We start from the raw sequence: 16,099 nt of genomic DNA, 5'->3' as shown, positions 1-16,099 counted from the left end.
CGCTTTCCTTTTTGTACCTCCATGCACATGGACGTCTACCAGCGAGTCCTGCAAGTTAGGAACCACAGTGTTCCCGACAGCTTTAGCCTTCACCGCCTTCTCCTTACGAAGGGCTTGAAAAAGTGTCAAGTTCTTCTTGCCAAGTTGCGTCATATGCCCTGAAATACACAACACACAAATTGTCAAAATACTCCAATCAATAACAATGCTCAAAGTTACAAAAAATACCTTCAATATCTATAATAGGGTGAACTGAATTATACACCCTAACTAAGCCCTTAGTGGACATCTTATCGCTAAATTGCATCAAAGTATCCACCACCTCCTTCTCACCCACCGACAGATCTTCCCTCGAAATCACCTTATATCTCCAAGGGTTGCCGGCCCAGAAGAATGGAAACTTAGTATTACCATCAGCGGTATAGAAATGCGACCGACCAGCCAGCTTTACCACAACTTTGAAGAACCCATCTTTGAAATGCTTGAACGATTGAGTGAAGGCCTCCAATTTGTTGAGACCAGGCCGGCTAATTAACGATAACCATGTTATCGGACTCTTCGGCCTTGTGACAAAAAAGTATAGGAACGCTGGGGGAGACGGTTCCAGATACAGCGCCATGTACAGTAATTTGAAAGCTTGCAAATACGCCCAGCTGTTCGGATGAAACTGAGAAGGAGCAACATTCAACAATCGCAGCACCCCCATAGTGAATTCGTCAAAAGGTAGACGGATGTGCAGTTATGAGAAGTGGCACATGTACATATAAAAGAATTCTTCGGTTGCTCCTTCTTGGCCATGGCACGCGCATTCAACAGCGGTAACCCGCTCTGGAGCAATTATATCCCTTCGTGCACCCTTTTCGAAAATAGGCGTACAATTCAACCACGATTTTGGCAAGCGCGACCATCGAAACAACGACCGCTGAGTCCGCACATCTGCCGCTACCCATTCATATTCGGTCTTCGCCGGCCAATTGCTCTCAGCCAGCTTTTCAGGCGGATCTTCCCTAATTTCAACCACCCTCTCCACCGGAATTCTTCCTACACTACCCACTTCTTCCCTATCACTACTATCATCTAGACTACTCCTGCTATCCCTAGACCGCTCACTACCCGAGTTTGACAACGAAAACCTATCGCTGCTACTAGACATACCTGATTTCTCTAGAAAAGATGACGGAGGAGGAAGAGAAGATATCAGACAGCTCTATACGCACACGAACAAATTTTTTGCAAATGAAACAGAATGAATGAAATGCAACAGCATCTTCATTTATACACACGAATTTCAAGCGTCATAACCCTTTCCCGCCAAAAACATAACTCTTTTCAATCATCTCAAAGTACCAAAATGATGGCGCCAAACTTCCCTAAGTCAGCCTTCTGACGTCTTTTCAACTGCCACAAACCTTTTCACCTGCCACTAACGTCTTCTAGCCTTAACACTGTTCATCACACTTAAAGGCTGGGGGACTGGTGTATCACACTTAGCCGATCTCGACTAGCATATCAATACATATCATCCTTCACCGACACATCGTATCAGTAAAGGCTGGGGGACTGGTGTACCGGACCTGGTCAACTTAACCATATAAATGACAACCCTCACATATATGCCGAAACTAACCCAAGTACACGACTTGGGCCGGCACGAACTCAAACTCATAACTGAATATAGGCTAAAGTAACAACAAAGCGGCTAACCTAGGACAGTGTGCGGCCAAGGACGACACTCGACAAGTCAACAAGTAAACGGATCAGACCGCTCTTGAAGACTTAGTGAGACTTAGTAAAATGGAAGCCCCCACATTCAATAGGCCTTAAGGGCCTGGATTAGGGCCCAGGCCCACTCATAGCCCAAGCTAGAGCCCAAGACAAGGCCTGGCCCACGGGATAACCAGACATCATTAATGCTCTATAAATACGCGCGGACCCCAGTAATTAAAGGTACGCATTCATTAATCACAGATTTGACCTTTTTGAGAGTTTTGACTCACTTGAGCTTCAGAGTCTCTTTTGCAGGTAACCCCTTTTGGGTCCAAACCGATATGTACAGACCGGGAAGAAGCCAACCGAGGAGATAGCGGACTACATAGTAAGGTGATGCTTGTGCCTAACTCATCTTATTTGTTCTCTGCAGGAACAAGATCCATATCAAATGCATCTAGAATATTCGTTGTCCGATAAATATGATCATCCAATAAGATTTCAATACACATGGTTTAACTTATTTCCTTCATCATGTTGCTTATCGTGCTATCTTTTAAGTAAAAAACCAAGCAGATGATCTGACTCAGATGTTTTCATTGTTACAAGTAATTGAGTTTTATTTTCGTTGAGTTCTAATTGGTATTGAGTTGATTCTCATTAACATGTTTTAACTTTTTCGAGTGTTTTTTTATAGGTTTTAAAAGTTTTTATAGTAAGCACTATGATAATCTATATGTAAAGGGATACTACAACAAGCTTCAGTTATGATTCAATTATTGAAGCACTCTGACTAAAGGTAACTTTTGTTTTTTTTAATATATGATTGTTGATAATAAACTTTATGTCACACTTTCATATATATTATTGTCATATTTTTTTGTATTCTATTATCATATGTGATTGTTTTGAATAGAGAAAATGATATGAGGAATTATTTTTTTTAATGTAGAAAAAATAATTTATATATAAAAAATATAATTTTGTCCCCTAAAATTTCGATCCAAGTTCCGCCAGTAGAGGCATAAATATATCTTGAACGTGAAACTAGACATTAATAGGTACCCATGGTTCCAATATCATGTTAAGAAGTGAACTCTAAATCTAACTCAACTCCACAAAAACCTACCTTTAAGTAGGGATGGCTAGAATACCTATGCTAAAGGGTACCAACGAATATTTATTACCCGTGACGAATAATAGATAACGAGTATTTTAATACTAGTTTATAAATGCAACGAGTACAAATATTATATTATCCATACTCGTGGGTATTTGTTACCCGCAAAAAATTAAAATTAACATTTAATTTATATTTTATTAAGTTAAATTTAATTAAAATTAAAATTTAATTTATATTTTATTAGATTAAATTTAATTAAAATTAAAATTTAATGTATATTTAATGTATATTTTAGTTTATAGTTTGCTGTAATTTTATTAAATTTTTGTTTTAAAAATTTAGAAAATATTTTTTTTAAATCTGTGGGTATCTATGAGTACTTGCAGGTTTTTTAAAATTCGTAGGTATTTTTTAAACGGGTACTCGACGAGTAATAATAGGATTGGTAACAAATGGATTTTTTCGTTGTGGGTAGGCACTATCCGTGTTTGACCCAACCTATTGTCATCCCTACTTGTAAGGTGAGATTTTCATCTGCTTATATATTATAAACTGGTCTTACCACTAGTCAATGTGAGACTTTCAACACTGATTTTGCATGTTTCATATTTGGTCTGCAAAAAACATTTTGGGTGTGTGGAAGGGAATGTGTCTTGTTAAGATGAATGAAAATACGAAAAGGGGTACTCGTAGTTTGGATGCTTCTACTGGAAGGGAAATGTGTACCAATATGGAAGGGACTCACCCTTAAGGTAGATTATTGGGTTCCAAATGTGAGTCCAAGTCTCTCATTAGGAAAAAATTAAAGAGTTGGGCACCATACAAGGTAGAAGACCCATAAACCTATTGTCTTAAGGTTTTAGGTTGAAAGTGGTATTGACCCCTTATGTGGTTTGGACTTAGGTCTGATTGGTATTATATCTCCTCAATGCTTTCTCCCCTCGATCTATCATTTTCCTCAATTATAGTGTATAAAATACTAGGGTGCAAGATTATATTAACCTTACTTTTTATAAAATTAAATTAGTAGAAATAATAAACTATATAAGATAGAAGATCCATAAACTATTGTCCTACCTTGTGCTTGGATGAAGCATTTCAACAATTCTAAAAAATTAAAATGCATTGTATTTGAAATCCTTGCAATTGAATTTCCTTCATTTTCTAAATAATATGTTTGGATAGAGTAATTGAAATATCTTACATTTTAATTTCTTGTTTGGATAAAATAATTGAATTTCTCTTATGAGATAAACTTTCGGTTTAACAATATTTATTTTAATATATAAAAATTTGAAATTAAACTTGAAAAATATATTAGAAAACTTAAAATAATTAAATTCAATCAAATTTCAATATGTTTTACTTGATCGAATTTGGCCAAATTCAACCAGGGTCGACTTGGCCAAATTTGATCGAGGTCAACTTGGTAAAATTTGGCCGCAATTTTGACACATCTGAATCGATTGAATTTTGCCCATTTTCAGCTAAGGACAAATCCGTCGTATTCACCCATTTTTTCCTAAGGACGACTTAGGAGAAATAGGCCTGATTTCAATCGGGTTCGACTCGGTCGAATTTCAGTTAGGGTTGACTTGACCAAATTTCGATTGGGGCTGACTCAACTAAATTTTTCCAAAATTTTGGCTGGGGTCAATTCAGCTGAAATTTGGACGATGTTGTGTGGGTTGCATTTTGGTATGGGTTAACTAGGTCATATCTGGCCAAATTCGGCCAAATTTCGACTAGTGTCGACTCTATCAAATTTTGCAAAATTTTAGTGGGTTCAACTTGACCAAATTTGATAGAATTTCATACGGGGTCGTCTCGGCCGAATTTGTCCGAATTTCTCTTTGGGCTAATTAGGTCAAATTTGGCAAAAAATTTGATTAAGGTCGATTCGGACGAATTCGGCCAATGTTGATTCTACTGAATTCATCAATAATTCGATTAGGGGCAACTCAGCCAAATTTGTTCAAATTTTGAACATGTCTTACTTGACGGAGTTCAGCCAAATCCAACTTCAGTCACATTCGGCAAATTTTTTGTCGGGGACGATTTGGTCAAATTCGGCTGAATTTCATTCGAGGTCAACTTGGTCGAATGCAACTCAATTTCAGACGAGCCATTTTGGTTGGATTTTGTCCAGGATCAACTTTACCAAATTTGATCGAATTCGATCGAGTCAACCTTAGTCTAATTTCGGCTGAGTTGGCCCCGATCAAATTAGGTCAAGTCAGTTTCGACCAAAATTTGGTAGTACTCGACTCTGACCAAATTTTGATCGAGCTAGCTCCAACCAAATTTGGTCGAGTTGGCCCTAGCCAAAAATTTGGTCAAACTCGAGCGAGTCGGCTCCAACCAAAATTTGGTCGATTTCGCCTAAGTCAATCTGAACCAAATTTGGGTCTAGTTGACACCAACCGAAATATGTACGAATTTGACCGAGTTAGTCATAGCCAATTGTTGGTCGAGTCAACTCAACCTTTTTTATCCTAACCAATGAGGAATTCCATAACTTGTGGAATTTCAATTTCTTTCTTTTTTGATTGAATTTCAAATTCTATTATTTTAGTTATTTGAAATGCCTTCTTAAAATTTCTCAATTTCAATTTCCTCTTAATTTTCTCATCCAAACAAGTCATTTTACTTCAAAGAAATTCAAATTCTCCGAATAAATGAATTACTCTCTTAAATTGCCTCATTCAAACACACCATTAAGGTTTTGGGTTGAAGGTGGTGTTGATCTCTTATGTGGTTGGGCTCAGGTCTCATTGATATTGTATCTCCTTAGTGAATTCTCTCCTTGAAGACGCATCATTTTCCTTATTTATAATGTATAAAATATTAGGGTGCAAGACTTTAATAACCTTACTTTTATATAATTTAATTAGTAGAAATAATAAATTTTATAAATATATTTCTTAAAATAAATAATATTTACAATTTTACAATTTATAATTTATAATTTTTAAGTGGAAGCTTCATAGAAATTTCATAGTAGATGTATTTACCTAAAACAACAACGAAAACTAAATTTTAAGTAACTGAGGTTATCAAACATAATTGATAATTGATGAAAGATCCTCCCAAAAGCATAGTTAAGTAATGGAAAATTCACGACAAATTCACATAATATTGTTATCGGTGGACACATCATAAGCTACATATACATTTTCATTCAAATACACAATATGTTGGCTATGTGGGTGGGTTTGTCTTACGCTGTCGTTGGCCCACACAAGCTGCTAGTTGTGCAAGAAGGACATGAGCAAACTAGTGGGCCAAAATACTTAACCTGCCTCACATGGCTATCCCACATTATGATCCCTAATAATATAGAATATACAATGATATTTTCTCAATTAAATTAAATACACTTTAATTTACATGAAATCATCATTGTTTTCTACTTTTAATTATGATTGAATAATACATTTTACTTTTACATTGATGAAGATTATTACATAGTATTTATTATTCTCATTAGACAACTTGAATACCTTGATTATATTTACCCATTGCAAAAGTATCATACTTCTAGGCCTTAGTCAGAAGTTCATAAAACAACTAAGATAACAAATCAAAGACGAAGTAAGTTGATGCAAAATTTGATATAGGAGTTACAAGTGATTCGGGACCATAAGTCTCTCACAAATACCTATTAAAGTCTAGCCTGAAATTTCCCCTTATAATAAGTCAACACTAAGCTTAGTTGTGTTGTTGTTGATATATTATAGAATCACATTAACTCCACAAGCCAATGAGTTATATGTTGAAGACACTAATTTTTGAATTGATGACCTTTGAAAAGGTATATGGGGTTACACTCTTACATAATGTTTTCTTCTCCTCTCATATGCTGAAACTTATGATGGAGAAGATTCATCGTAATAATGTTATAATTCTTATACCAATGTTCGATGTTGTTACTTTGACACATACATTAAAGACATTTATTGCAAATATTATATTTTGGTATATTCCTACTAATATTTCTATAAATAAAATAAAGGAAAGGGTGACTTCTAACAAGTAATAAAAAAATTAGAACACAAACATATACATCACATCACAACTTGGTGAAAGAAGAAACAAATGTATAACTCTATATATTCTCAAGTAAGTTTCTTTTTTTTTGTTAAATAAATTATAGTTAGTTATTTAAATATCTTACAATAATTGTTTTTCAATGCAAGTATCATTGAAAATAATATTGGTTATATCATTACTTCCTTACACCCCTGTGATTTTTGTGGGCACGTAAAGCCCCTAGTAGTGCAAAATAAGCCTTCCACAACCTGATATATAGACGGTTAAGAGGACACTGTTGTAAAAAAAGTGTGGTAGCAAAATTGTAAAAAAAAACTGAACTTTTTAACAACGGTTATAAAAGCAACCATCGTTAAAAACACTATGCAGGGAAATGATGACGATTAGTATTGCCAACCGTCTTTGAAAAGCCTAGTTTTATTTTCAAAATACTAATTTCACCCTCCCACTTTCATTTCGCTCATTTTTTCTCTAGCTACTCTAACTCTACTGTGCATATCACTAACCTCCTCTCACCTTCAAGTGGAGTGTTTTGCCGATGACCATTAAGTCGTCGCCCTTAACGCCGATGACCATTTATATTCACATTATAGTTTTTTTTGATTGGTTGTTTTCAATTTTGTGATGGCAGTGAAAATGTAGAATAATATTGGATCCCAACCTAGGGTACCTTTAATGTTGTTGTTTCAGGATCATTCGAGGCAGATTGGATGCTTATGGATGGAATTTTTGCCCAATGACACATCAGACATGATATATTATGAATTTATATGCATAATGAATAAATAGTATATGTATATGTTTGTAACACTGGTGATATTATTCAGAAATATGGTGCAGAAAGGTACATACTTCTACCATGGATATTATGGTATGTAGAGAGCAATAAAGTTGTATGGTTCTGTGATAGTGGATTTATTGAAGGAAAAAAAGAAGCATTTGATTATGATGGTGAGTTCAACGACGCTTATTTTATAACCGTTGTGGTTTCTTGGATTTTTAACTATGGTTTTTAACTGTCGTTATCTCTTCTTACTTTTAACTACGGCTAAAATAACGATGATTTAAAAACCATCTTTATAAATTCAATTTAACCGTTGTTAGATTCATTTTCCATAGTAGTGCCCCTAAATATTTTATAAATAATAGATAAGTAAAATAAATCATTCTTTCCACATTCTACATTAACTTTACACGAAGTTGAATCTAGCAAATGTTTTAATTTTTTTTTTGTTTCTACTCTAGATATGGCATATTGAGTGATATACTAAGTACAAAATCACATAAATTCATGGTGTTACAATTGAAGGTATTTTAATCACATTATTTTTTCTCACTTTTGTATGACAATTAATTGATTTAATTATATTTCTCGAGTTACAATATAGAAGATAAACTGAAAATTATGAGAATTATTACAATGCAATGTTTCAAATATATTATTTATATTTATGGACTTTTATTAAGTTAGCATAGATGTAAAAGGGATTTTTATATCTAGCAATTTTAAGTCACATGTAAGTTTACGTTTGAAGTGTATACAATAGACGTAAATTTACTTATGACGCTTATAAGTTAGATGTAAAAATCCATTTTTATGTTTGACGGTTTTAAGTCAGATGTAAATATGTCAAAGAAAAACCTACAGTGCCCATTTCTCCTCACGCAAAGCTCCCTCTCGATAGAGACAACCATTTGGCCAAACTTAGGACATCCATTGGTGACCAAAACTTACATTTTGTGCCATTCTCATGAGCGATTCATTGGAAAACATATTTTCCTCTTATGCATTAAGGTTAGTAAAAAAGATAAAAAATTTACTTTACGTATGTTATTAAACCATCAAACATGATTTTTTGACTTACGACATACTTAAAAAGTCATAAATAACATCCGTAAAAAGTCTTTTTGGTGTTAGTGAAAGGTAGTTAAAATCAAGATTATGCTTAGGATCGTGAAGGGTTCATATAATCGTAAATCGTGGGATCGTAATATGATACAAACATAATATATATCATCAAACACACATCCATAAAAATAAAATTAATCTCTTGTCAATATTTAATCAAACTTAAGTTTACAAATTCATCATTTTCTCAATACTTCATTAAACTTAATTCATCTAATATAAATAATTCAAATTAAGAAGAAAAAAAACTAAAAGATCTTCATTAGCTCTATCTCCTCCCCTCCATGAAAAAGTGGGATCTTAACCAAAACATTTGGAGGGGTCAAAGTAATATAATTCTTTGATTATTAGATTGAATAATTAGTATAATGCATAAAAAAAAAGGCTCATCTAACTAAACAATTGGATCATTATTTGTAAAATGATTCAAAATATGTGAAGTACAATATATCTTGTTTTCATGTTCATCGATATCTTTCCTTTTATTATTTTCAAAAAAAAAATCTATTATTTATTCTAGATCAATATACCTATTTTTAAAAAAATTAATATTAAAAAATAATTTATCATAATGTAATAAAAAATTGAGAGTCGTAATCATTAAAAGAAAAATATAGTATAATTAAGTCACAATTAAGAATTGGTTATGAAAAAACACATAATATATTATTTTTTTCTTCTATATTTATTTTCATGAATATAGAAAGGCTCATGAGATAAAAAATAATATTAATTATTAAACTAATATTTCATCATCAAGCGAAATAAAAGAGAGTTACATTTTTTCCTTTTTTAAGAAAAGAAAAGAACAAATGACAAATCATAGAGAAACTAATGAGTTTGTGTTTAACTTTCTTTTTTTCTTCAAAAAAGAAAAAGAAAACATATAAGAGTGTGAGATTAATACAATTGTGTGAAAAACTAAATAGACAATGAGAAAGAAAATAAAAAATATCTTAATAAATATTTTGTTTAATTACTCTTTTAATTCCTATTTTCAAAAATATTAAATTGGTCCTACAACGTTTTTAGTCTCAATTTGATCTTGAGTTTTTAGTTGCAATTTGACAATTTTCGACAAGAACAAAGATCAAAAAGAGTAATTAAACCTAAATATTTTTATTATTTATTATATTTGATTTTATGTTTTATTATTTATTAAAATTAAATGTTGTGTTTTATAAAAGAAATAAAAAGATACGTAATTTAATTTCCATCAAATTCTAAAATATACTACCTATATTTTCAAAAAAATCAAAAATTTCAAAAGTGTAAGTATAGTTAAAAAAAAATTAGGGGGCATAATCTGCCACTATTTTTCACCACTACCTTGAGTTTCACCTTTATCGGTACATCATCTCCATTTAATTTGAAAGCATCATTTAAATCTGTATTTTCATTCTCTCCTCCTTCATCATTTTCCATAATCCATTTATCATCGATGAAATGTCATCAAGTTCAAACTCCTTAAGTGAAATTCTTTTACCTTCCTTCTCCTAAGCTAATTTGGAATTAGTCATGACATAAAAAAAGTCATTCAGAAGAATTACATGTCAAAATTGTAAGTACGTGAATAACAAATCTTTGAAGTTCTAGATGTTGATCTCCATAAGACTTCCACCAAACTACTGGAGTCTTTACCGATTCTACTATATTACGATTATACATGGAATATAACTCGTAAATACAATGTAAAATTGTAGAATATTTTGATTTTACGATTTAAATATGGATTTTGACAATTTGATAGTTAGTGTTGAAATATTTTCACACAAATGTGTTGTTAAGAAGCACATTAAAACTTAATTAATTGTGTTTGTGATTAATAAGTGGTTGAATGAATGTTTAAAGTAACTATTAAACAAAACACCCTTTATAAAGTAATGAACATACGATAATAATGATAATAATGATGATGTTTATTATTGTTATTATTGTGCTTTGTTTCAATGACAACTATTCGGTTAAAAATTAATAATAATATACATTACAAAAAAAACTAATTTTATTTATGGACAAAATCTATATGTAATGCATAAAGTCTGTATGTAATTAGATATTATCTACGGATTACATACAAAAATAAATTTGTATGTAAACCTGGCGTCAGTAAACTTACACACGGAAAAAATTTCGTATGTAACTTTAAGTAGGAAATTTTTCGTAAATATTAGAATCTGTATGTAAATTACATACAGATTATTTGGTATGCACTACAAAAAAAATGTAATTTAGCTACCGAAATTAGTGACTGAAAAAAGTTGGTCGCAAATTGTGACTGAAATAGCGACTGAATAGTGATAGTCGCAAATTAGTGACCGAAATAGCGACCGAATCAATATATAGTAACATTTGTTCGTATAGCGACCAAAATAGCAACTGAAAATATTTGGTCACTAAATGCAATATTTTAGCCACCAAAATAGCAACCGAAATAATATTGTTTTAGTCACCAAATAATTGTCCCATTTTTAATACGGTAATTAGCGACAAAAATTGTTCGGTCGCTAAATGTAATGTATTTAGCTACCGAATTAGCGACCATATTTTTTTATTACTAAATGCAATGTTTTAGCTACTGAATTAGCGACCGAAATTGATATTGTATTGCCACCAAAAAAATTTTGGTCGCTAAAATGTGCTTAAAATGATAATTAGCTACCAAAAAATATTTGGTTGCTAAAACATTATATTTAGAAACCAGATTAGCCACCGAAAATATTTAGTCGCTAAATTCACAAACATAATTTTTTTCTGTAGAATTAATATAAATTATTTAATAAGATTAAACTAACAAGCTAATAAAATTTAAATTAATATTTAATATGAATTATAATTAAGTAGATTATTTACATTTATACTTTATTGCTACTTATTTTTATTTAAAAAATATATAATTAGATTAAATTAATAGATGATAAATTTTAGATTAATATTTAATATAAATTATTTATTTTTTAATTTATTAGTGTTTAAAGAAAAACAAGATCATAACGAAAAAAGCTTAAGTTTTTTGCGATCGACATTATTTTGCATTCCTAAATTTGATAAAATTTGATAAAGTTCTAAATTTGAAAACCCTAAGATCGTTTCTCCCGGTCTCACATCAATGTTTGAAACCCGACACACCATTGATGCATGTATTGCCCAAAGAAAGGAAATATGAATGAAAATTAAAAGAGAATTGACACTTAGGACAAAAAAATATTTGAGATTTAAATTTTATACAAATGATGTAACTGTGGCTCAATTTATTTATATTAACAAATTTAAGATGAATTTAATATATTTGATTTTCCTCCATTTGAGTAATGTAATATGCATATCTTAACGCTCTAATTTGTAAATATGATTTTTTTTCAAAATATTAGTTTCCTTAATGGAATTCCAATGTTGATTTCTAAAATAACTTTCATTATTGATAAAAACTTATTATAATATAATTAGAGACTATATTTGTAGTAATGAAACAAAATATTTATTTGTTTATAAATATTTTTATCAATACCTAATTAAAATATAATTAGAAACTATTTTTTTAGAAACTAATAAATAAATGTTATAATTACCATATTATTAGATACTTACTTTTTTAGTTATGATTCTTACAAAACTAAATATACTTTGCAAATATCTCTCCAAAAAACTCTTCACGATGTCTTCCTATCTTCAAGCCAAGATATTTAAGATCTTGGTTCTGCTCCAAACCAATATATGGGGTGAGCATGCTAACCCTCAAGTAAGCAATGAACATAATAAATTTATTTTGTATATTGTACTATTTATATCGTGTTAATACCATATTAACGAGTTTTTACTTGAATGAGTTTTGTTCATGTGGTTAACTAGGTTAACTTTTCTATTACTATGTTGATGTGCTTTTGGTGTTTCCTTAATTTAATCAAAATTTTTTACCATTACTACAGTTCTCCAAGTAGATGCATTTAGATATAATTTTGGATTGGATGACTAAGATGATATCAAATGTATATAATACAATTACTATTATTTAAATTTAAAATTAATTTCGAAAGACTAAATTTTATAAGATTATAATGTACCAATTTCATGTTTTAAAATTTAGATCATTTTTATTGTTTATATAGAAAAATATATTTTAAAAAATTTGGTAAAATAAATTTGTGAGTTAAATATGAAAATCTTCGTTACCAAATGCAAAATAAATTATTCATTCTCAATTTTTAATTAGTGACCGAATTTGAAATGGAGGCTAAATTCAATTTCCCCCCTGAAACATTTTAAGTTTGCCTCCATTTAATTTTTGTAACCTCCTTTTTCATAGAACATCATTTGCTCCCTTCATGGTTCGTTCTGCACCGAGGGTTCAACACCAAACATGCATTCTCCAATCCCTTATTCCTTTATGGTCGCTGCTCCATCGAGAGCGTGTCATCACCAAACCCTACCCTAAGCACCTTCCTTCATAGAGGTTGTCCCAGTTTCTCTATTTGTTGAAGCACAATAATCCCTTTTCCTTGTTTTCCCAGAAATTGGAAGCCCCAATCGATTTCTTCCTCTCTATTCTCTAAAATTTCAAAAGTTGTGGTCCCGTAAATGATGTGAAATTTCAAAACTCTTGCAATCCCTCAGTTTTCTACATTATTGAGTATTCATAAACCCTAATAGCTCCCAATCTTCCAAAACAAGTCCGATTATGAATAGCCAATGTCTCGTGTAGAGCCCAAACTCAGCTTTGGAAGCAACAGATGGGAGTGTCTTAACCGTATGTTAACTCAGATCTGGTGTCTTTAACTCAGATTTGACTTACTCTGTCTTCTGGACCCTTCATCCTTGACCGTATGTTTCTCTTTTTCTATGTGTGCGTGTGGTTGTTTGTGTATGTTTGCATTCAAATGTTGTTTTCTGTGGTGTTTTTTCAAATGGGTCATCACAATTTTTCTTGCAGAAGAGTGCGAGGTGGCAAAGGGTGCAAGGTTGGGGATGATAATGTCATTGCCTTCAAGGAAGCTCTCGAACACGCCAAGGAACTTCTCACATTTGGAAGCGAAGGCAACAAGCTTTACTTGGTGTGTTTCTTGCTCTATATTGTTTTATTATTCCTTTTTTTTTCTGCTTTCGATTGAGTAGCATTGACAATAGTATTTTCATGCTACACTACTTGATTTTAAGTTTATGTGATTTTTTTATCGCATTAACAAGGAAACCCATTAAGACTTTATTAATACTGCTTTGGATTGGATTGCGTCTATATTATTAAGACTTCGTGGGCATTTTCACAAACTCGAGAACCTACTTTTCTATCTCATATGAATAAGACATTCTTTTTGAGCTGAGCTTTTAATTTTTCATTCCTTTAATGTTAAAAAACGCAACACACGGGTGTGTAGTTGATTTGTTATGAAATTGGTAACACAAAAACATGGAGCGCTATGAGATTCTCAAAGATATTGGCTATAGGAATTTTGCTATGGCCAAACTAGTTAGGGACAACTACACCAATAAACTTTTTACTAAGTTTTTCTTTTTTTTTTACCATCAAGTTTATTGAGAGAGGGCAGAAGGTCTGCTCCATCTTCTTCACCCTTTCAATTTTAGTTGCAGAACTTGGTATTTTTTTGGGCAAATTATTCATCTGGGAATGTGTTTTTTTGGGTTCACCGTGGGACATTGGAAATATGTACAGCAGATTGATGAGCAGGGGATTGATGAGCAGGGGATGAGTGAAATCATGAATGATAGATCATTGAAACATCCCAATATTGTTAGATTCTAAGAGGTTAGTAAAATAATATTCACACTCCTAATAATGAGTGAAGGGTGTCTTCTATTTTGGGTTTTCTATTTAGCTCAATGATAAACTTCTGTAAAATATAAAATTCGTTTTTGGTCTTCAAGACTCTTACATTTTGAACTTCCTTTCTATTATGTTAATGTGTGCTTATATTCTCATCTAATATTTAGATGTGATATTTTACGCTCTTGGTTTAATTCATTGACTATTTCTATCGTTTATTTTTTTTTCCAATTGTTTATTAGTAATAGTTAAGGATTTAAATATTGTCATAAAGAAAAGATAAGAATGTGAGATGTAAATGTTCTGAATGGTGGTGGTGGAAAGTAGTTACCACTATCATGAAAGATGGGGAACTTGAGAAGTTAGCTTTGGAAATATGACCTTGAATATTGATTTATTTTTTATTTATTATTATGGATTTTTAATTTTATAAAAGAAATTAATTATTATATTGTATGCTTTGCCAATAGTTTTGTTGCCTCTGGGGTTAGCATACTGAATGTTGATAAATTCTCTCATTTAATTAATTTTCTCCTTTTGTAAAACAAATAATGTAACGAAAGTTTTCTTTTCAACTTATTAATTTTCCTAAGTAACACTATCTCAATTTCTCTATTCAATAAGCATGACAAAGAACCCGGCAAGTACATCAAGCAAGCATTGGTGAAGTATTAAACTAAAGACAGGGACACCATATTCATGTGATATTGGTTATGAACGATTTCTTGGTCTTGAGGTTTGTTTTATGGCCATTCCTTATATAAGTATTTTAGTATGATTTTTCTGTTAAGTACATGAAGTTATTCCATGAACTAATGAATTAAATGAATATATACTTGTTTAACTGCTCACTTCCCATCATTAATATCTAGATGAAATGAAGGTGTCAATAATGAAAAGATATAAATATTAAAGTGATATTGCGTATTTTGTCTCAGTCTAAACCTTCTCTTTAGATGTTTATAATATATATTATCATTAGTTTAGTAGTTTACTTGATTTCCTTTCAGTTTTTATTACAATTTTTGAGTGCTAATACTTTTCCAAGTTATGTATATATTGGCAGCGTGAATAGTTGATTTGTGTGTTGAAGTGTAAAAGTAAGAACCAACGAGCAAAATCCTATCGAGGGATTAAGTTACTATCAAAGTATTATCAACCAAGTAAATGCATGCTCGAACAAGATGTGCCAAGGAGATGAATAGATGAAACTTACATTCACTTGAAGAATGTTAAATCGGCTCCTTTCGATTGTGTTGGTAGTGAAGATGATATAGTAGACTAAGTGATGGTATATCACTTGATCGATAATTGTAATTTTAATTGTATCATGACATCAAAACTTATATATTTATTTAGAATTATTTTCATTTTTGTTTTTATGTTGGATCATGTGATATGTACACTTAATTTTTATATTATTTTTTATTATATTATATATTTGAGTTGATTGTTATTTAACATAATTAATGGTATAGTATTTAAATTGTTTATAAATATATCACAACATTGTATAAAAACAAATTAAATT

The sequence above is a fragment of the Vigna unguiculata genome, chromosome 9 (assembly GCF_004118075.2).
Source record: "Vigna unguiculata cultivar IT97K-499-35 chromosome 9, ASM411807v1, whole genome shotgun sequence".
Taxonomy (NCBI): Eukaryota; Viridiplantae; Streptophyta; class Magnoliopsida; order Fabales; family Fabaceae; genus Vigna; species Vigna unguiculata.
This window is presented reverse-complemented; position numbering follows the sequence as displayed.